The sequence below is a fragment of the Nomascus leucogenys genome, chromosome 18 (assembly GCF_006542625.1).
Source record: "Nomascus leucogenys isolate Asia chromosome 18, Asia_NLE_v1, whole genome shotgun sequence".
In the NCBI taxonomy this organism is placed as follows: domain Eukaryota; kingdom Metazoa; phylum Chordata; class Mammalia; order Primates; family Hylobatidae; genus Nomascus; species Nomascus leucogenys.
In genome coordinates, this window is record NC_044398.1 from 25,776,036 (window position 1) to 25,800,143 (window position 24,108).

Consider the following 24,108-nt stretch of genomic DNA (forward strand, 5'->3'; position numbering starts at 1 on the left):
TAGCAAAGGGTTTGCATTTCAGAGCAGTATTTAGTAGAGGTACAGCAGACTCTGCAGAGTTTATGACAAAATACTCTGACATATTTTAGAAAGGTAATTAAGTATGAAGTACATCCATAATAATTGAAGTCAGTTATAGTGTATACCTGAAATATGCATTATTGTCTCACATTATTTTCTTAGTGGGATTCTGGGACTTTTTCAGTTCAACAATAACCACCTTTCAGCTTTCTTGTATTGTTGCAAATGAACATCATATATATTAGCAGAATTGTCATGTTTATATTTTTTCAAAGTCCTTTATGTAGTGATCATATTATTGTATTAAATGATTGCATTATTATTTTGTACTCATAGCTTTTGTTAATCCATTTTAAGCCAGTGAACCCAAACATACCTCAAATGATGAGTTTTAAAAGTTAGTCTTGGAAATGGCATGCTTTAAGAATTTGTCATGGTGCAGGACCATTCTCCACCTCCCCACTCCTCAAAAAAGGTTCCTGGTGACTATTTGTTGGCCTTGAGGTGACCCTCAGTTTAGGAAGCTAGGAAGTTAGTGATAGAGTCTTGGTCTCGTGTTGGCCATATGGGATCATCTTTCACACCTTTCTGTGAGGTATTGGGAAGGTGTTACCTTTTCTTTTCTACTGCATGGAAACCAGTAGCTGGAGCCAGCCTGGTGCAGTGGAAAGACTAGTAGCCCGAGCCAGGTGGGTCCAGGACTCAGCCCTGCCATGAATTGTGTCATGTCTTACCTTTCTGCACTTCTGTTTTCCCGTCTGTAAACTGAACTGGTTTATTGGGTTAGATTGCCTCTAAGGGAACAGTGAGAGAGGAGAGGGAAAGGGGAATACACAGAGAATAAATTAAGACCTTAAATTCAAACTGCCACAAGTAGAGGGTTTCTGCAACTAAACGGTGTGAATATGAGTCTTAAAGAGAATGTCTTTACCTAGATGATGGAAGGTGAACTATTGGGGGCTGGGAGTGGGATGGGGAAAGAGTGATTGGCTTATGAATTTGTTGTTGTTATTGCTAAAGATTTAAAGTATCTATTGAAGCATTTAGCGTGGAACAAGACACACTGTGTTATTTTCTCTTTTCCTTGCTTTCATAAAAGCTCAAGGCCCCCAGATGTCTTCTGGTAACAAAACCCCAGTCTTCAAAGTATCAGCAATGGTGTTGAGCTGAGATGTTTATCAAGAAAGTTGAGTTACTAATTTTGTTTGAGGGTTTCCCCCACGAAATTCAGAGAATAAGAGGGGAGGGAGACGCGAGGATGGGAAGTCTAACTCTGGGCAGTTGGGCAAGGGAAGGGCTCAGAGCTTAGGGTAATTACAGGAGAAGCCTTTCTCCAATTTTAAAATCTCATCTCCAGCTGTCCTCAATGGCTCACTTTTTAAATGGGTCTTTGGAACATTAAATGGGTGGAAGCAGGCAGGACCTTATAAAGCGGACGGGAGAGGCTCTGAACCCTCAGACTGGAGAAAGGAGAAACTGGAGTTTTGTCATTAGAAGTGGGAGAGTTACCTAGAAATTTTGGAGGAGAGGCCAAATGATGGCAGAGTCAAGGCTAGAGCCGTGCATGAGCGATGATGATGAGTAGGTGGTGACGTGTGGGAGAATGACTGGAAAAGGAGGATGGGGGAGTGCAGGAGAGCAACATTTCAAAATGGCTCTTATTCCATCCTTTCCCCACATCTCACAAAGCGTCCCTACTGTGCTGTCTTGAAAGCCAAGAGGCAGTGGGAGCCTGGGAAACCCTGGTGGCTATGGGTTTTGCTCCCAGTTTTCTATTTTTTAATTCATTTAGCTTCTTTACTTTTACATTTTTAAAAATCATTTTTTAAATTACAAAAGCTCTGTAAAACGTAACCACAGAAAGTTTGAGAGAGAAATGAAAGAATAACAACAGTGGTCTTTAATCTTGCCGCATTATCACAACTTTTATTATTTGTGTCTATACCTTTTTCTGCAGGCATAACGCTGTATACGTAAAATGACAGCCAAGTGTCAATTTTGTGTCCTTTTTCACCTGACAGGAGATCATATACTTTTTGCCATGTTGCTTCACTGTCTTTATTATCATTTTTGAATACTGCATACTATTTTATCAAACAAGGATTCCATTCCTTTTAAAAACAATTTTAAACATATTTTAAAACCCCATATGGACTATATAGTTTTCTCACATAATTTTTTTTTGCCATTTTAGCAGTATAATGTATGTCTTCATGTATTGCATATACGTTTTCCACATTTTGTATTTTTCCTTAGAAATATAATCCCAGGTATAGAAATATTGGGCTGGGCTGATGAGACACGATTGTTTTGCATTACTTGTGTAGTTCCCAAGATTTTAAGTCTTAGATAAGTTTCTCCCAAGTTTTGGGCTGTGTAGTTACTCCAGGGTCAAATGATTTTCATAAGAAGCTTGTATTCCTATAGAGAATTTTGGACATTTGAGGCCCTATGAGGATCAAAAGTCATGTGGATGATACTATTCACTTAAAATTCTGCTTTAGTAGGTAATAGAATTCAGGAAAAAGCAAACCGGATGTGGGGAGCAATGAATAGAATGAGGATTGGCATCTGCTGAGCTTGCAGAGTATGTTAGGGATCATCAAGCATGCAACCTCATTTAAATCACGAGACAATCCTATACGTTGGGAATTATTGGTACCACTTTTTTGTTTTTTTCAGATGAGGAAACTGAAACTCAGTGAGTTTAAGTGACCTACACGAGGCCATCCAGCTTTTATGGAGTCAGAATTTGAACTCAGGTCCACTCTGCCATGCACCCTTTGTCTAAAGACATGTAGATAGATGAAGTGGTGGTGGGGACCTCAGTATACTCTTGGATAAGCATTAGATGGTGGCCATTTCCCCTTTGTAATATTAGAAACTCTTATTCTGACCACTGGAACTTAGGCTTTTGTAGTGATTGCTGTTCCCTTCTGCATACCCATCTTTATGCAATTCTCTCAAGTCACAATACATAGTTTTGCTTTAGTGCCTTGGGGCGTTGGAGATTTGCAGTAGGCTGGCTGAAAGGCAGTAGGCAGGATGTTCAGGCTATGTTAGGATGGCGTGTTTGTGTGTGTATACCTCTGGAGGAGCTGGCATCCAGACCGCTTTGGCCCCATCAGATTTTACTGTTTCCCTCTCTGTTTTCCAGGAGGCAGTGGAGGAACTAAGATGTGTCAGATGGGGAGAAAAGAGAATGGCCTTGCTTTTGGAAAGCCAATTTGGGAACCACTGTAAGTGTGGGGCCCACAGAAACTGAAGGCTGCTCTGAAAGAATCATCCAGGACCCTTGCAGAAACCCTCCACCTGACCAGCAAGGAGCAATGAAAAGGGCGATGCTCAAGGTTAAGGGACCAATCCAAGGTCATAACACCCATGGATGCCAGGCAGATTTAGACGCGAGGGTCCCCATCATCCCCACAGGGAAGAGCCAGTTAGAAAATGCAAACGAAAGCCGGTGACCAAGGATGCTGAGCAGGGAGACCCAGGGAGGGCTTTGTGACTCAGCCTTCATCTTGCCTGGGCCTGGTCTGCAGTGTCTTCTCCCCTTTGAGGCTGCGAGAGAGCTGGAATTCCCACATGGGGCGGATGGTTTTCTACCACTGATTTGGGTCTTAAATAAAATAGGAAGGCGGACAGGGCTGTAAGGGGTTTGGAGGGTGGTGGCCATGTTGTTTGGGTCCTTGTGTCTCTATGGCCCTGCCCCTTTCCTGCCAGTACTGTGTTTAAACCTCAGCCTGGTATTTTTCCCTGTTAGAGGTGGGGACAAGGACTGGGGCATTTTTGCCTCCCCCTGATGATTAGGACATATTAACCCACATTCATTTGGCCGCTTTGCTGCCTCTTGGTCAGGATTATTTAAATGTTTATCCTTCCTTACTTCTTGACCTTTCTTGTTCAGTCCTAGTTCCTGGGTCCTGCTTGTTTTGTGTTTCATGAGCTTAGCAAACCGTGGCCTCCAATTCCCTAGTTCTAGTGTTTTCACTTAAGATGAGGAGTGATGAGCCAAAGGTTTCAGGCTCAATCCTTGAGCAAAGGGCCGCTCTGACAGGGATTATTATTTATTTGTCATCTTGGATGTAATAAGCTGTAGGTACAGCTTCGAGAGCCCTTGATTTATTGCGCTGTCTGCTGCCACTAGCGGGGCGTCTGCTCCACCACGCAGGATGAATACCACACTGTCAGCTTCGTCGATCTGTCTCCGCCACTGCTCTCTCTCTCATAACACATTCCCATTTCATGCCAGAATACATAAACAATCTTTCATTATTTTGATGCCTTTTTCATATTTGTTCTTTACAGAACATAAAGTTTGAATTTATGGGTTTCCTTTACATTATTTCAACACACTCCACCATTTTCCGGGTTTGTGGTTTAACTCTCAGAAATTGGCTGCCAGGTGATTTAGTTATTTTGGCTTTCTAGTTTTATAGTTATTTAATATCGCAATGCCAGATACTGAGAAAATGGAGTGCATGGGAGGTGTGGGATTTGCAGTTTAGGCTCTTGTCATCAAGGCAATGTGATCCCTGGGATGAGGCGTGGGGTTAGCAACAAGGCACAGGAGATAGGAGATCATTGGCTCAATTAAAAAAAAATCCCACCTCAAAAATGTTATTTAGATGATCAGTCACCCAGGGCCTTGATGGAGCTTGAAAGGAAAAAAGGAACATCCTGAAACTTTGGAACGAGCAAGGGTTTCTAAATTAGTGGTCAAAACGCCCCACGCAGTTTTGTCTGCTTTTCCCATAGCAGCAGCTCTCAGCATTCTTTATTTTCACCTGCTCTGTGTTTGCGAGGCTTGACCATATGGCCTCATTTTGAAGAATTTTCGTGCTTTTGCTTTTGTTTTTCCTAACTGGTAAAAGAACTTGTGTTTGAAGGCATTTGCATAGGAATAGGAAGTTGCTGCCTCTTTTTTCCTGGCAGAAGGACAGGCTTGGGAAATGGATCCCATACCTGCTTATTTCTTCACTTATTTGCATTGTCCTATTTGCATGGATTCCCCCGCCCCACTCTCATCTTCATCTTTTGTCTCAAATTTCATGATCTTACTTTTAATGGAACATAACAATTCTATGTTATGTGTTTTCAAAACTGAGCACCTTAATTTTTTTTATTTAAAAAAAGATTTTCCCCAGTTATTTTCTGTGAAATTAAATTTTCAGAGAGACAACGGGAAAATAAATTTATAGAGTAGATTGCAATGATGATGCTAACACTGGTGATGAGGACTTCACATTTTTGCATGAGGGTATGATGTGTGCACGTGTGTGCATGTGTGTGTGTCTGTGTGTGCGTGCATGTGTATGTGTGCCTGTGTGTGTGTCTGTGTGTGCATGTGTGTGTGTCTGTGTGTGTGCATGTGTGTGTGTGTGTGTGTGTGTGTGTGTGTCTTCCTCTGCTTATAGGACATGAGTCCATCCATCGAGGAACCTCGTGCATTTCATATCTCTTGGTGGTTTCTGACAAATATAAGCCATTGGCAGGTGAGATCATATTCCAGTCAAGGTCAATTAATTGTGCAGAAGTCATGATATTTGGGAAGCCAAGGTCCTTCTCAGTGGCAGTGCTAATGCAGGTTCTGTGGCTGAAATTCCAGCTCCTTTTGGAGAACGTCTCTTGCTCACATGCTTAATTGTGTGTGTATGTCCTTGCCCTTCCACTCGGCCCTTTAAGAGAAAGGGGCTCAAGGTAAGAGATGCTCTGCAGTTGGAAAATTCTTTTGAACCCTGTCTCCTCCCTGAAAGGCATTAAAGAATATGGATTTGAGTGCTATAGATGCAAGATAATTTTGCCGCTCCTCACCTCCCTTGGCAGCCTTCATTAGAGAAGTAGGGAATTTGCTTAGCTCGTATCACATTGTATAGGCCTGTTGTGGCTGGAAGGGAACCCTAGTTAATTAATATGAGAAATTTGTCTTGTATCCCTGGTAAAAAAGACGGTGCAGGTTGGTGTTGTCAGCAGAAGCTGCTTGTCACTTTGACCTCTGCTGTTAAGTGTTTGATGTGTTTTCTCAGAGTAATCTGTGAATAACATTATAGCCCAGCCAGAAGAGAAACCGAGGGAGCAATAGCAGAATTAATATCTGGGAGCGTTGATAATTATATATCAGAATCTAATTTTTAGCACAGAAAATGTGTTAATGACAGAGAGGAAAACAAAAACCACTAGCTTCTCCCAGCAGGCCCCAAAGTGTCATTTATTATTTCTCAGCTGGATATCTATCAAGTTTATGGGTTAATTTTTCTGTAGACTGTTATTTATGGGTTTTTGTTTGTTTTCAGCCATCATTACTAACAATACGGTTAATAGCAATCATTTGTTATCCAGAACTAGGCGTGATGCTTCAGATGAGAGCACTGAACTGAGAATACTCATTTGGTAGCTGAATAAGGCCCTGACAGGGCCCATTTATAACAAGCTCATTCTATAATGTCCATCCTATTAATAAAATTTTGTTGCTGTCTAATTAGAGATGTCTGATGTGTATAGAAGCACGGTAGAGGAGACTTTTTGCTGCTGCCTTTTTTCCCCCCTTCCCCTGGTCTCTTCTGTCACAACCAGAGCCCATCTGGGCATGTGGGTTCGAGAAACAAAAGGAATGAAAAGTGAGCTGTGGCTGCAGGTTCTGGGTTAAATGTGTGGCCACGGAGTGGTGTGAAGACTGAAACGCAGGGAGGTCTGCACGCTCCCAATTCTCCTCTTTTCTTTTTATCCTGTGGGTGAACCTGCCTGGCTTAGTCATTCGCAGTTTGCCTCTCAAATTTGCAGTGATGCAAGGTGTGGCCACAGGACACTGTGATTGATTTCTGAATAGAGACACCAAAACTTAAACATCTGAGTGAATGCTTAGCCCTTCAAAGTCATTGCCTTGAAAGGCAACACATTTATTCCACTATCATTTCTCAAAGCCTTCTGGAAAGTTCTCTTGGTTTGTTTGCGGAGGTGGTCTCACAGTGTTTTATTCAATAAAAAAGTGAATAGTCTCCCGAAATAAGAATTTGGAATGATGTATTAAAACATCAATCTCAATGTTTGGTAGTCATCCTTTGGATCAAGAGACTGATTCAGTTTAGTCATTTTTAATCGCAGTGGATCTTTCAGGCTTCTTTCTTAAATTAGAAAGAAGCTTTTGGGAGAGGTGATGGGGTGTGCCCATCTGTTGGACAAGGAGTTGGAATCCTAATGGCTACTTTTAAATCCCGATGCCTTTACTTAGCAGTGGTGTGGTTTAGGGGCAAGTTCCTGAATTGCTGGGCCTCAGCTTTCTTGGTTGCAAAACAGCAGGTACTAATGCCTAGAGAACTGTTCAAGGATCAAGTCACATACATGAAAATGCCTTGCAGGTACCTCTCAAATGCTAGTTATAATTATCACTAGTTACAATTCCCTGTTTTTTTGGAACCTTGTATAGAAGAACCTACCCCACTGAGCTCCTTTAAAGCATAGTCATTTTAATCATAGTTGTGTAAATAGTTTTACTAATTTTATTGCTCATATTTTAAAAACATTTTTTCCACTCCAAGAGTAAAATTTAAAGAAATGTATAGCATTGAAAGTTTTTATCATCCTAATCATAGCTTATTGCGAATAGGGGGTAAGAAAAGAGAAGTTTAAAATTCAGAAAAGAAATATTTTGTGAGTTTGGTGGGTGCTCAAATAATACACCTTTGAATTACAAGCACATACTGAGGCAAAACACTGAAGATTGTTTTAAAATAGTTTTGTTGCTAGGTAACTATTTTTTACTCTTTAATAAGCCTCCCCCCACCCCGTGAAATGTTTTGCAGATGATCTTTTGAATAAAAATGATCATGTAGTATTTTTCTCCCAGCCTATCTGTTTGATTTTGAAGGTAAAACACACACACACACACACACACACACACACACACACACACACACACGTATATATGTTATATATATATCCATATATATATAACTTGAAAAATGTTCATCCTCAGCTGGCGATGAAAGTGCCCTACGGAGTTCAGCTTGCGCAGGCCTGGTAGTCTGCCGCTTTGTCCCATAAACTGCACTTGACTACAGCTTATCAACCCTTAATTAGTGCTACATTTTCTCCCTGTGATTTCTATTGATGTGTGATATGGGAAGCTGGATTGAACCTCCACCTGACTGGTGTGCAAATTGTTTTAGAAAATTCAGCAAACATCTCACTCCATTATCCCTACCCCATCCCTCCCCACCCCCCTTGTTTCTGCCTCCGTGCGTCTTTCTCTCTTCCATTCCCCTCGATAGGAAAGGTGAAAAGCAGGACGATAGGAATCAGGTTGAGTATTAGTGTTTTTGCTGGTCTGTGCAATAGAAAACGACAAGTGGCCGGCTGGGCCCTCCATCAGCAGATCGCGGATCCGGAAGCAGGGAGGTGGCAGCGGGCCGGTGGGGGCGGTGCGGGGGTGGTGTGAGGTCCCTCGTGGCCTCGGGATGGCTGCAATGTGATTGTGAGAGCCGGGATGAAGTCAGCACTGACAAAGTGAGGGGATTGATGGATGGACAAAGCAGGGAACTGGATGTGAGAATGGATGAGGGCAGAGGGGGAATTTAACACAGACAAACAGAATGAAAGACAGAGAGGAATTGCCTGCTAAAGTATGCCCGCCCTCAGCTCCCACAGCAATTTACTTACTGCTAACTGAACACCCAAGGACCGTTTGCATCTTTGCAGATTTTCCTACCAGCCGTGGCAGAGGGAAGCTTGCAGATTCCAGCCAGGGTCTGCCAGGCTTTCTTTTTCAGCTCCCCCCACCCAGCCCCCCAACTACATTTACTCACACTCATTTAATTCAAACTGAGCGGCTGATTATTTCCAATAAGTTCACACAGGGTTTCTGCAGAATACGGTTCCTTCCCCTGCCATTATTTTAATGTTTCCACTAAATTTACCTTAATCAGTTATTGTTGCCTTGGTATAGCAAATAATAATATTTACCTGCTCCTTTTGAAAATGATGTTTCTGGAAAGGGATCTATTGTTGCTTTAGGGAGGCATGGGGTAGTGATAGTAATGCACACTTCTTTTGTGCAGGAAAAAGTTAGTGGCTTTCTACCTTTACCTGGGCTGTGCATATTACCAAGTGACTCAGTATTTAATCTGTAACATTTTACTTTAAGGTAGGAGATGTGTTCTAACCCAAACCCCAAATATGTTACATTAGGCAAAGAAAGAATTAATTGGGAGAGAAAGAAAAGGTGGATCTTTAATGTATAGTATTGCATATTTTACAATAGGTTTATTATTTACAGAATGGTATTTCAGAAAATAAGAGTCTGTGGTTGAAAAGCTATGAGAGATTTGTTAAAATTAATGCAATCGCCGATTGCACAAAACAACAGAAGATAAATTATTGTAACTGCATGCCACACTTAAATGTATATTTTATATTTAAGATTTTGTTTCCCTATATGAGTAAGGAATGCAATTTCCTGAGACCAGTTGATTCAAAGGTCTTGAATAAGAATTAGTGTTTTTAAAATTCCAAAATAGAAATCTAAAAATACAAAACAAAACAAAACAACACAAGAATTGTTTGAAAAATGAATAGGGAACTTATCCCAGGTTAATACCATTTAACCTTAAGTGTGGTCGTTTCAAAATGAGCCACAGACTTTTTAGTACCTTAGAGAAACCTAGAATCTTATAAAGCTTGAGCGTCTTCTTTTCCTTTGGGAATACAGTGAAGGAAACTTTGTATTTTAGGATTGATGCTGATGGATCTAGTACTCCCTTAATCCACTTTCCCCCCCAGAATAAGGTTTGTCCCTTTCCTCCTCCCTCCCTGTCTCTCCCTCTGTCCAACCTCTCTCCCTGTCCTCTCTCCCCAAATAAATGTCCTGGCAAGAGGAAGAGTCCCTGAATTGTTTTGCTCTATATCACAACAACATTTTTTTTTTTTCTTAAAGGTTGCTGGTTTACACGTCCACACACCTGGTTTTGAGGCAGGTATTTTTCTTGCGCCACTTATTTCTCTCCTCCATAAAGTCTCCCTCCAAACAAAGACTTGTTATCTGAGGTAGGAACAGAGTTCTAAGAAATTTCAGCCCTAGAAGGCCCCTAGAATGCATGAACAGCTGCCTTCACGATTAAAGCCAAGGTCTTGGGAGAAGGGCTGTGGACTTGCTAGAAATGATGAATGGGAGTTAAAAAAAGAAATTAATAAGTTATCTATTGCATGGAGCTCCATGAGACATATTTTCAGATATGGCATAGATTATCTATCACTCTGACGATGTTCAAAAGTAGATTTTTCCTCGTGCTCACACCCACATTCCTTGTGCAGATGAAAGGCTGTGGCAGCCTGGAAGCCATGCTACCTCCTGTGCACATCCAGCGTCATTTGGGGATGATAGAGTTCAGAGCTGGCTAACCGCTTAGATATTATATTGTATATTAATCCTGGTATTGAGTAATTTTTCAAAGGTTGAAAATTTTGACAAGTGGTAGAATTAAGTTTACTAAAGCTGGCTCACACATGGCCCAGAAATACAGCTCAATGGAAAAGATCACATAGATTTCTGGTTCTTTTTGTAGTATGGAAACTTGGGGTATCCCCGTTCCCCAGTTGGTGGCAGTCTCCCAGATTTTCTTTGTCAGTCTTATGCTGTTGGGCATTTAGATTACGTAAATTTTTTTCCTATATAAATGTAACTGTGAGAAACTTTGATCTAATTGGCAATTAATAATAATTTGATTATTATTTTTTAAATTATGAGGGTTAAATTTTCCATCCCTCCTTCCCTTTCTCCCTTTTCTTTTGCTCCCTTCCTACTTCTTTCCCTCCCTCCCTCCCTCCCTTCCTTCCTTCCTTCCTGGAAATCTTTGAAGAAAGAGTGATAACTCTTCTCACACATAGAGTCCTGATACGTGGAGACAGGTCAAGGGGAACTGGTTTCTTTTTGCCTTTACGGGGAGTTTTGTAGCTTCCATGATATTCACATCCCATTTGTCAGTGTATCTCATGATTCACTACACCTGTGTTTCACAGAGGCTGGTCTCCAAGTGCAGGAGCCCGATTCCTCAGTCGTGCTGAGAGAGTGAGGGGCTGCGGTACGTGTGGGCAGCCTACCATTCCCGTTGTGTATTCTCTTACGGTCAATACGGATCTTACTGGTGCATCCCTCCAAATATCTTGGAATTTTCAGTCTTTAAGTTGGATGGTAATAAACAAAAGAAAGTTTGTTACAGTTTTGTTTTATACCTCTCAATTTATTTCAATCATTTTTCCTTATTATAAACACAATATATGTTCACTGTAGAAAGTTTGCAAAGATCAAAAAATTCTGAATAAAAAAAATCTGTATTCCCACCAGAAGGTCCCACCACTAACATTTTGTTGTAAATCTTAACTGCCTTTTTTTTTAAAAAAAAAATACATATATACATGACATTTTAGAAAACTAGGATCATTCTATAATCTTACTTTGCAGTATGTACTTGCACATATCAATATGTATTTTGAGCATATTCTCATGTCATTAATAATTCTTCTGAAACATGGTATTTAATAGAGACGCACAGTATTTAGCCAAGTTTTCTTTGCCAGTCTTAAATTTTTGGGCATTTAGGCTATTTAATTTTTTTTACCTATATAAATATAACTGTGAGGAACTTTGATCTAATTGGTAATTCATAATATTTTATTGTAGTTTTTTAAATTAATGAGAGTTAAATTATCTGTCTCTCATTCCTTCCCTTTTTCGCTTCCTCTTCCCTCCCTTTTCCCTCCCGCCCTCCCTCCTCTTTTCTCTTTTCTTGAATTATAAGCACTTGATTTATCTGGGTTTTGGAAGACCAATGTCTGCTCCATATGAGTAGTTTAGAGAATGTAAATTGTTCATTAAATCATTACAGTCTTTCAATATTGTTAATAACATTAGTATCACAATCATCTACTTTAGAATCACGAATGTTAGAATCTATCAGTGCTAGAAGAGGCATCCTGGAAGATGCAGCCTTCCAGTGGTGAAGGAGCCTCAGGACCCACTGTTGGGGATAAGTACCTGCTACAACCAGAGCAGCTCCACTTTTAGGGTTGCACATGAGTTTCCTTTCTTCTTTTCTTTTGAAGTAAGCTCTACTGCTACACAATTGATGTAGTCTTCCTCCATTCCTCCCATAGATGAGGATACTAAAGCTTAGAAATGTTAAGTGACTGGCATCTTTCGTAATTCTGTGTCCCCTGAGGAGAGATCAAAATCTCAATTCAAAAATTGAGGATGGCACTTAGGTCCTTGGTGATATCATGAGCTGGCGAATTAACCTTGGAAACCTTTTATCTTTGGACTTCTTGTGTTGCTATATAATAAACCCTCGATGTTTATGCCACCCTTAGTTGGTTATTCTGTTACTTGCAATCTAAAGCATCCTAAAGGGTAGAAAAATCTCAGACAATGCTTTTTGTCTAATGCATTTGAATTAAGATCTGCTCAAATGTTTCCTTGCCTGCAAGACTCTCTTCAACACTCTGTGTTCAATAAGACAAACAGGGAACTACAATTCTGACATTGATTAAAAGTGTTGCATACCTTTAGGTTCAAGCTAGTGGGTGGCCTCAGCTTCCATTCTGTGCATGGGAAAGGAGACCATGGGGGTTCGATGGTGCCACTTGGGAGGGCCCTCCCCCCTGCCTACTTCTCATGTGTCTCTTTTGCTCAGGTCCATCTTCATAAATGGTAATTTCAGGAGCCCATTTACTCCACATAAAAGGTGAGTGACTCCGTTTATAATAAATCTCAGTGTGGTGTGCAAGCTATCATTCCCTTCATTTGACCTTGGTGGAACAGGCTGATGGGGCAGTGAAAAGTATGATATGAAAAATGAGGGAGCAGAGCAAAGTGAGCAGTGAATCAGTCTTGTGTGTGATTAGCTGTGAAAAATCTCACCAACATGACTCAGACTCACTTTTTCTTTGCTCTCTTTTCCCATCCCCTTTCTCTCTCCCCATAATATCTCACCAGCCACCCCTCAAATGAGCTTTCCTACATGTGACTGCCATGTCCCCACCAGTAGCCCTCAGATCCTTACAGGGCTTCCTGGATTGTGAGGTCTGGGCTAAGGGAAATTAGGCTCAGAGGAGGAAAATATTTTGGGGCAGGGGGTTGGAAGAGGGCTAGTGGAGCTCAGCTGAAGCCTTGGGGAGTCCCCCTCAGGGGCACATTGAGAAGACGTGAGTGTGACAGAATGACTTCAGCAGGCATTGTAAATCTGCAGTCATACCTGAGGACTCAGTGACTCGCGGTTGAGGTCTCCATCAGCTCCATTTGCAGAGTCAAGCCCTATAAAAATAGGGCGATGGGATGGTAAATCAGGCTTCCTGGGGAATGGTGGGATCCTGCCGCAGAAGGCTTGAGCACATAAAACGGAAGCTTGCCTTTAATGGCACGGCCCTTATTGCCATGCTGCAGAGGCCACCTTGGTGGCACAGCAAGGAGCTTTGGGAAGAGAATTTCCTGCTGCAGTTGGTCTCTTCTGGGGATGCTGTCCTTCGATGTCCTCTTGGTGTGACATCTGTGGGCCAGGAGGCAAGGAGGGTGATGAGTGGCTGTAGATGCCCCATGTGGTTAACCTCACCAGATGACTTCAGCTACCTCATTAATGTCCCTGCATAAGCAAGCTGCGGTTGCTGCCTTCCTCCCCTTTAAAACAGAGCACATGTGTTCATCTTCAGAACCAGCAGAGGGTAGAGTGTTCATGAAAATTGGGCCCCTGCTAACAAGTCCTCTGATGGGGATGATGGAAATATTCTTTGTTCATCATATAGTCTGTAGCATGTGTTTTCTGACCACCGAGTAGTTCATTAGTTCAGCCATTTTGCACCAACATTTGCCCTACTTATCGGACATAACATTAATTATGATTATTTTTAGATTTTTAAAGTGTTTTATTGCCTCAAAATGTAGTCTCCAGCTAGTGAGGAAGGAAAGCTTCCTAGTGGATGAATTAAGTGAGTTTATAAGAGTGCTTTGTAGTCTGCTGTTCATTTTTTCCTGTATAAATGGATACTGATTTTTCTCAACGTGCTCAGACATGATCCTTCAATCTTCTTTGCACCATTTACTATCTATCAATTGTTGCCACAATGATGCTGCTTGACAAAATGCCCCAACACCTAGTGGCACTCGATCAGCAATTATTATCATGCTCACAGTTTGTGGATTGGCTGTGGAGATGGTGCCTCATCCTGCAGGTCTGTGGGTTGGTTGAGCTATTCTCTTCTGGGTGTTTCTATTTTGTCTGGAACCAATGGGCTTTCCAGGCAAGTTGTTCTCAGTTCAGGTCAGAGACTTGGAGAGGGGCAGCGGAAATATGCGAGACCTCAAGGAAGGCCTAGACTCAGCCAGCCCATTGTCATTTCAGTCTACATTCCAGGGCCGAATGAAATCTCGTGGCCAAGATCATCATCAGTGGGTTAGGGATAGATACTCTGGTGGTAGGAAGTACAAACTCACAAGGCAGAGGGTCTAGGAGCAGGAGAGTGAAGAATTGAGAAGGATTTTGTAATGCACCATTATTTGTTTATGTAGTCAACATGTAATTTATGAAGCACCTGTCATGAGCCTGGTTAGGATTTCCATCAGAAATCAGACAGAATTCAACTTCAGCCCTTTCAAAACTTCCAAATGTGTTAGGTGATTTAATAAGGTTTTACTATAAAAATAGAGTAAGTATTTAGTAAAAGCATAAAAAATTAAAAGTGGAATTTGAACATATGAGAATAATGAGTTGTTGAATATCACTTCCATGTTTGTGTGTTCTTGGTTACTATAGTCATATTAACAGTCATGTTTATGAGTGATTGTTGTAGATACAAAGGATAAGTATCTAAAAGAGGACAAGTATCTCAGTCAATAACCATTTACTCCTATCCTGAGTCTTAGTTGTTGATTTTGGTTATGTGACTTGAGCTTGTAGAATAAAGTGAAGCAGATTAACAAATCATCAGAAAGAGCCCTAAGAGAGTTAAAAAGAAAAACAGATTAGGGTAAATTTTCATTTGGCATTAATTTCCCCAAAGATATAGTCCTACAGCAAACATTGCAAGATTGACAATTGTGTAATAGATGCATAACATGCCCAAACAGTTAAGCTGTTCTTCAATTAACACCCAGCCCTGTCATGCCATATGGACTACTGAGTTTAAGAAGGATGTAGATTTGGCAAAAGTCCAGAGGAACCATAGCGGTAACAATGATTGGTGAGATGATGTGTCTGAAGAGCTTTATGGGGTTGGCATTATTTGCCTAAAGAAGAGAAGTTTGAAGGATATTCCTCAGGTGTACCAGGAGTGGTTTTGTGTGACAAGGTAACCAGCTGTTCTCCATCTTAACCATGATGTGAATAAAAAGAAGGTTCACAATTTACCATGTTCAAATTAAGTTAGACCTGCAGAGAACTTCTTTCACTTGTTACATTCTGTAGTGGTGTCCCAGAATTGTTTCTTAGTTGTAGAGTGTTTCTCCAGGGTGGATTTAATTTTTAACTTTTAAACAGGAAAGAGGTTATTTTCCCTAGACCTGGTCGTGTGTTATTCTCCCTGGGGGCCAAGAAGCAGAATCTTTCTGAAAACCTGTTTGTGGACGTTGAGGGAGAAGGTAGGGTTTGCACAGCATTGCAGGATTGCAGGCTGAGGTAATGAAGTGTTTCGCCTCCTGTTGCCGTGGGATGGCCATGGCCTACCCAGTCTGAGGGGGCAGCTGGTCGGTTCTGTTACAGAGAGCAGTAAAGAGTCTTTAAGAACTTTAATTTCCACGAGAAATGGAAGGTCTACTTTCCCAATTACTTTATAAGCTGGATATGGTAGGAGATAATCTAAGAGTTTTGCAGGAGATGTTCCCTGGATGTTTTAATGTTGGATGGTTTATGCAGAGCCCCCATAATTTAGAGATTGAAGCCAAAGTGCCTCTGTATACCTAAAGTACACATTTACAATATCTTTCTTCTCTATTTAAAATAAAACCCAAAGTTTAACAAGAGAAATGGCAAACTTCTTGTGTTGTTTTCTACTTAACCCTGAATTACCATACATCATACTCTAAGATTGTTTTCCTAAATTTGCAGTAATATAGATTATTGAGTCTATGTCTTACATAATCCAAAACTTGAGAATCCTGAGACAGCACATCAAGCCTTAGTAAAATAAGAAAATTATATACACGGGAAGGAAGGGGAAATAAGCAGCAAATAAGATGGGGTGAAAAGGAGGCATCGTGGCATTGTGGAGAGAACACATGGGCAGGAGACTGAGGATTTCATTTCTCCATCACTAATTGCATAATCTTATGTGAGTCACTTAACAACATACCGTGATTCTTCCATCTGTGAAATAAAAGGCTTGCATTAGGTCATCTCATGATTCTGTCTAGTTCTAAAATTCTTTCATGCATAGCCTGTGCTACGTCTTTCTTGGAGAAGCAGCTTTGTTTTCCTGTGCCCATTCTGTGAGTGGAAATGCCTTCGAAGTTTACTTTTTAGCGAGCTTAACAGAGTAGTCTTCAGGTGAGTCAGTGAAATTGTGTCGACTTCTGAATTCAGAGTTGTGAACATCAGCACTTAGACCACTCTTCCACTCCTTTGCCTTGAGCCCAGTGGGTGATTAAATATAGCATCTTTTGCTGTGGATTCAGAACTCTGTCTCAGAATCCTTTTAATCACAGCTCGCATCTACTGGGTGACTAGAGTTGGCTCTCAAGATGAAATCTCTTTATTCTCCCTGGTCCAGTGTGTGTAGATCTCTGATGATGCAGGAAGTGGGGGAGTGGTGGAGTATAGAGAAACAGATTTCTACCCAAGATGAATTCTAGGCTAAACTAAAGAAATTGGGAAGCAAGCATGAGAACTCATGGTGGGAAGTCATCCTGGGTAGGGGTTAGTTTGGGTTTCATCAAGGTATTTCAAATCATCAGAATGACTCTGTTTTAACTATGCCATGTCATCTTGTGGGTACACAGAATGCTATGGAAGATAGGTGGAAATGATTTAAGACATTTGACTTTTCAACAAATACATATTTGAAAGCCAGTGGTCTTTTGCATAACCATTTTGTTCTGGCTCCAATCTGAGACTGTAATTTACAGTATGTGACATTAGCCTTTGGACCAAACAGTTTCAAAGCCATCCAAGCTCTGGGAATTGTCATCCAGTGCCCTGCTTAGCTTTCTGCTCTGAGCATCTTTGAAGACCGGGTAGGTGTTGGGGAGTGGGGATGGAGAGGAATTTTGTATGTGATGACATAGAGGAGGAAATAGTTTTTATATCTGTATACATACATTATAAGCATAATGTATGTGTAATTTCTGTGTAGTTTATAAGGCAATTATTATTCCAAAGGTGCCCAATTTAAGATTTACAGTAAGAATGTGGCAAAGGAGAAAAATATATTAAGATTTGGGGTTTCATAATACATTATTCAAAAGCAGCTGTGGTCAAGTCCCTTGACTTTTACAATGGAAAAATAGAGTCTCTGATGATGGATTATTAGGGATTCTGGATGAATTCTGGAACCTGGATCTTTAGAATGCAAGCAGCCCTGCTGAGGTGCTGGGCTCATCTCTGTGTTCCCCAGCTCCACTCTGTTATGCACAAAGGTCCTTTTCTAGGTGACATATCATGTTGTATTCCAAAGTACACTTTCTTTTAATTTACAACTTAATTTTCAACCTAATTCAGAAGATTCATACTATAATGCTATTTGCAGAAGTATTGAAATGTCAGTAAGTTTTATTGTAGTAATAAAGAGTATTCCATATATCACACACTCTATAGGGATCCTTGCTTTTTGCATAGATCTTCATAGCAACAACCAGTGGCTAAATGCTGGCAATCATTAATTTTTAAAGAAGACATGGTTATGACGAGTTGAGGAATTAAGGCTGGTGGTGAAGAATGAACTTTAATTTTTTGACACTTTTTTTTGGGGTTGCATACTAAGGTGAGGTGACAGCAAGATTATAAAAAATGGCCCCAAATCCCAGGTTCCTAATACTTAAAATGCTGTCTGCTCATAAAAAGATTTTAGTCAGGGAGAGGCCATCTTTGAACTCCTCGTAACAAATGGGTATCAGTGGCCCATGAAATAATCAATGCCACTAATCCATCCTAGGGCCTGCCAATATGTTAATGGCCCTGGTGCATCGTTATTGCTACAAGACCATAAATCATTCTGGTACCAGAATGCATCGCTGTCGAGGCCTCAAACCCCTCACCTGGAATAAAATTCTGTCTCCTAACAATTAATGTCCAAACATTTTGCAGCTTTGTGCCTTGATTGTTTTCAGATGCTAAAAAAGTAAGTAGGACAGATTGTAAATCAATAGAACTATAAGACAAAGTGTTTTAATAATAGGAAGATTCAGAGTAAATCATAGTTCTATGTTTATTATTGCTTTTGGAGTTATAAATGAAGAGTTACTTTATACTCCCCAGCAAGTCTACCACGTTAACATGGGGGCACCAAGTCCAGGGCTAACCTCCCTGAATGGGGTTTCCTTCTGTTGTGTTACCCTGAGAAGCAAAAACTGGCCAACTGGAGCCACAAATCTGACTCTGTATGGTAGGGCGATGTTTAGTATATGGCAGATCTGTTTTGGGGTCAGTTAAATGAGGGAGTTTTCTGTTGGAAATAGCAAAAATAGCTCAGCATAAAATGGTTTCTTTGGCAGCAGCAGGCTTTGGATAGGCAGTCTGATGAGATGTCAGTGTGTGATTAATTATTTGGCTGTGGTGACATAGGTGATGAAATCACTTTAAAACAGGAACCAAGTTGGTTTGAGGTGCCTAGGAGTTTCTACTCATATTTCTTTTCATTAGCTTATATAGCCTGGGAGGTCAACTTTGGTCATATAAATACCTGTGCTGAACTATAGGCAACCCAAGAGGAGCTCATTTAGGAAACAGAGTTGCATCCAATTGATCTGATTCCCTTTGGTCAGTGTCAATTTAGTCTTCTGTTGAAAGTGTTGAGAAACATGATGGGAAGTCATTAACTCTACTTTGTATAGACAAAGCTTATTTGTGCCCATTATGGTGTTACTTGTTCTACAACTGTACCTTTGGCATGCGCCCCTGGGCATTAATGAAGGTTAGATCTTCAGCCTGGAAGTGTGAGCTTGCCATTTGCTTGGGAGCAGCTTGTCCAAGGGAAACAGCCTGGGAAGCCTGCCATGAACTGGCTGGTGAGCTGGAATCCCATCATGAATGGAACTGGGGACATTTAACCCAGGCTGAGCCCATTTTCCATGGCAGGCTGAATGCTGTGATGAACTAAGAAAGTAGACAACTGCATGGTAACAGAGCAGAATGTGGGGTCTTCGATACCGTTAGCTTTTAGATCACTATGACGTTGAAAGACATCGTGATCCCACACAAACATTATGGATTGTCACAGTCCCAAACACTATTCAGTGACTGTCATGCAGCAGGAGAAGGAGGGGGCTCTTGGCCTCCGACAGGACACCACTGTCTTGCAGTCATGTGTCCCCAGTGCCCAGCTCCAGTGGGTGTTCATAGTTTATTTTGGAGCTCAGGAAATAGCACAGGAAAAGGCCAGAAAAACAGTGGCTCCATATAGACAGAAAGACAATTAAAACCGATATGACTCTTAACAGAAGTGGCAAGAGCAGGCAGGATGGAAGTAATTTATTCAACGAATTGTCCAAATACATAAAATTTCACTGATGTATGGTGTAGTGGTGGGACAGTGGAAAATTTGATAGTTGTTTCCGTTGTGTGAATTACTCAGACAGGATGCCTTTGTGAAGTATGGGGGTTTGTTTAATGTTCTGACAACAATTTAGATCCTGTTATGGTTATTGCAGTGTAATGCCGTAGTAAAAATTGAACATGACACACCAGCAATTTATTATTTGTATGTTTTTTAACCTTGAGTATCGGATTGTTTGTCCAAGCATATCCTTTGATTTGCTATGAAATTTATTGTTGATAAAAACAATAAGATTTCCATTAGATGCAAAAAATTATTATTTTTTTTGCCATGAACCATAGATTTAGGGAAGAAAAATTCAGACTAGGCTACAGGACTTATGACAGGTAGACTCATGACATTATATGGTAATTCAGCATGAAAGAATAATTGTGACACTACTTGGTTGTGGAGTATAATCGTGCTGTGAGGTTCAATTCACTGAAAGGCCAAATTATCTTCAACTACATTAGTCTGACAACCTATAATGCTCTGCAGAGGCAATTTGTAGACGTTTCACAGAGTGCCAGCAAAACAGGGCTCCCCATTATGCCACCCATTAACAAATTTGTGTAGAGAAAAAAGTAACTTTTCCATTTTCCTGACTGTTTTCAAGCTTTGCAACATAATAAATATCTAATAGTAGTATTTGCATTGCCATTTACTCTCTTAGTTTCAAAATTTATCTGAGATATGGGAGGAGAAATCTCTCTTAAGCTGTGTAGCCTAAGAAATATTGATATTTTCTTTGACTTAAGCAACAGTGTGGTGCGGGGGAGAAAGCACAGCATTCAGAGGCTCCCACATCTTTGTCTTGCCGGCTTTTCTGTTCTTCGTCACTTTGGACTTTAGTTGCCCCATCTCTAAATGGAAAATTGTAATACGCTCATCTAAGAATCTCAGCGAGTGGGTTAAGCTAAAGGGTTCTTCATATTCTTCTAGTTACCGTAAAAACAATTATATTGGAGAAGTTCCAGCATAGGAGAGTGTCGGCTGTTTTGTACTGCTGGTTTTAGGAGTGGACCCACAAGATGGACAAGTGTGATTCTCAGCCCTGTATTGCTTGGTTGCACCTGTCTCTAGATGCCTGTCTCCAGAACCAAATCCAGGGCTATGCCAAAATCAATTATTTTACTGTTATCATCTCAAATATAGAATAAGCACATTGATTTTTTCTCTAAAGAATGAAAAAGCTACTCCTGTGCTGTGGAAGTTTAGGGACACAATGTATTTGATGATTGTTCTGGAAAATCGTTATTCATAAACCATATCAGATGAATTGTGAAAATGTTGGTTATCTGTACAGGTATTTCTGCTTGTGAGGAAATGAAAAGCTGTATGGCTGAATGTCCTAAATATTTATAGAATTTTTATATTTTCACCCAGATTTTTGGGAACTGGAGAATCCAATCCCCTTTTTTCCCAAAGGCCAGTGCCACTTTTATTGTTGTTCTTTCAAAACAAAATTATTCCTGTAATCCACCGGTTATTTCCTGCAGTAGCCACTACTGGATCAAAATGGAGTTTACAGGGTAATAAGTTTGCTCAGAGAGGCTGGGACAGCAGAAGTGGCCTGAGGGGCCGAGCCCCCGTCTTCTTTGTCTCCTCTAGTCAAAGGGTCCTTTAAAAGGTCTCATACCTTGGGAGCAAATAGGCCTGGAGATGAATCAGTCTATTTCTGGTAATTGATTTATAATTTATGATTTTATGAATCATCAAACTTCGTACACCGTTTTTGAGTAGCATTGTGTAAATCACTCTGTGTCACACAGTGAGGTGAGTCCCAGTGTCAGAGACTGACCCTTCATTATGACAGGCCATTAGGTCTTACACCTGATGCTTTCAGGGGAGGTAATGGCTTTTCTTAAGGATAGATTTGGATTCAGCCCTCCCTGTTAGAATCTGAGATGCAATATTGTTTTGGCTGTTCCTGTGTAACTTAGTCTAAATTCAAGCCATAAGAAAAAGTAGAACATTAATCTTAATAATCATTTCCAAGGACTGTATCTACCTTGCCTGTTTGACTGGGTGGGAGGGCTTTTGCTTGATTATTCAAGCCTTTTTATTTCTGCAAAACTTAGGAGACATTTCTAGAACCCTAGAGTAGAGATGTTGGATCAGTGGTCATAAGTTGAAAAAGAATGTGTGTGTATGCATCTCCTGCCCTATGGCCAGGGGCCCTATCCCCTAGGGAGTGGGATTTCCAAATGTGTGGCTGTTATCTCCAAGGGGACCATGAAGAGAGTGTAAGTAGTTTAGTGCAATCAGTCAACACTACTGGAAAAATGTACCTAAAGTTTACATGCTTCAGAGGGGAGTTAATCACCTCTTCCCTGGTATAAAGGATGCCCTGTGTGTGGAAGGCATGGATGAAAGCAGGAAGGGCCCTGTTAACTGGGGAGACACATTAAGCATGGAATGCCGTTACAGTGGGGGAAAATTCATAAGGAGAAGAAAGAAAGTTGCAGTTGGGGTTGGTGGTGAGTGGGGGTAATAGATTGTTTTGCAGGTCTGGTGTCCCAGTGGTATAGTTAAGGACAAGCCAGAGCATTCATGTTTACGCATAATGCTCTCCCATGTAATTTCGGCTGAACTCTTGCTGACTTACTTAGCATCCATAGGTGAGCCACCTGCAGAAAGGGCATGCAGGTAGATTATTGTTGACTTTACGGTTATAGAACCTAGCTAATCAGTGTGCCTGCTGGGCTATAACTTGTTATGCCTGAGTGGTTTTTACACCAGGTCTTACGATTTCTTACTGGCAAAAGGGAAAAACACTCATTTCTCATGGCCACAGCCCCTACTGGGAGGGAAGCTCTCATCTCATGTGGAGGAAAAATACAGTGGTAAAACTCATGATACAGAGGTTTCTGGAGTGTTTGAAATATGACCAATATGCCTACTTAGCCTTCCTTTGGAGAACTGTGCGGTTTCACAGAATGCAAGCCCTAATAGCCTAATGAGATAAGCCGGCCATGGCTAGGAAGTCTACTACTTGCTGTGTTCTAGGATTTTTGAGACATCCTCAGTCCCTGCCCACATCCAACAAGTTAGAGAGCCAGTTACGGGTACAGTAATACACTCATGATCATTCTTCCTTTAGAGCTTGAGTTACTTTCAGATGTGGAGGAGATTTTCCTTCTGCTGTTTTTCTCAGTGTCTGATTATGCAAGGTTCTAGTCCACATAGAGGTCAGCACATGGTGCCTGTTAAGTACTGCCTTACAAATTGCTTTCACCTTTGACGTTCCCAGTAAAGGTCACTGGTTAATTTTGCATTGTGTACTGCCTGCTTCGCTAGCTTTAGCTAGCTTTCATCCCTTGAATAATTTTGTGAACAATGTCCCTGGTGTTCAGGTTCTAGCTTCCTTCTCTGGTATTTATCTTTGCCATCCTTCACCTGATTTTTCTCCTCTGCGGTGATGCTGTGTGCATGTTTCTGTGGGATGGAATCTCGATCAGTTAAAAAGCGTAGGAGATATGAAAGGTCAGCATGACAAATCTGTCCTCTGAGCGTGTGTATGTGTGTTTGGGTAGCTGAGCTCAGCTGACCAGGAAGACAAATAGGGAATGTGAAGAGGGCTGCCTCAACAGCCTTTAAGTTGGAAACAAAATATCTGTTGCATGGAATATGAGTGTTAGGGCATCATATTAGAAATTCACAAGAGTGATATTCTTGTCTTCATTTGGAAAGGTCACAGGCTTTATTTGCAGTAAGATATGCATATGCTTATCTCTTGCTTTTATTTTCTCTTTTAAAATGTGTATTATATACCTACACTGCGTATATTTTACGGATGCTTATTTTAACCAGTAAGCATGTTCTTTAACGTGACAATGCAAAAAAAACTTCAGATATGATTTTAGCGAGTTATTTTACATAACAAAGAAGATGATAATCTCTGGATATTTCTGTTTCCCTCAGTTAATTCCTTTTCTATTTATATTTTGTGGAGCTGAAAAGGACATTTCTAGTGATGGTTTGAAGCTTTTCTAATTTAATTTTATTGTTGTATACTTGTCTCCACTAAAAATGCTAATATCTGTAAGAAGCTGTGTCTTAACTTTTAGTTTGCCTCATAGATGGCTTTGTTTACCGGAGTTACCTGATTTTGGGGAATCATCTGACTCAAATTTGCATTCAGGCCATCTTTGATTTTTTTTCCCCTTAATAAAGGGAAAAAGGGAAAGAGAACATGTTTTTTTGAGTGCCTACATTTAGCCAGGCACTGAATTATTCATTATTTCATTTAGTTTTCATAACAACCCTCTGGGCAATATTATGATCCCAATTTCACAGATGAGGAAACTGAGGTTTAGAGAGGTTCCAAACTTTGCCAGAAGACACACAGCCAGCAATCAGTGA

The 24,108-nt window shown here is 40.7% G+C and overlaps 1 protein-coding gene and 1 long non-coding RNA gene across 2 annotated transcripts in view; both read left to right on the plus strand.

Moving 5' to 3' along the window:
• LRMDA (leucine rich melanocyte differentiation associated) overlaps positions 1-24,108 on the plus strand; it is a 1,126,997-nt gene that overhangs the window by 281,393 nt on the left and 821,496 nt on the right. The window lies entirely within an intron of this gene.
• The window catches only part of LOC115831200, a 31,298-nt gene continuing 15,638 nt past the window's right edge, over positions 8,449-24,108 (plus strand). The window contains exon 1 of the long non-coding RNA XR_004026720.1: positions 8,449-8,562. This is a non-coding gene — a long non-coding RNA (uncharacterized LOC115831200). The remainder of the gene's footprint in view (positions 8,563-24,108) is intronic.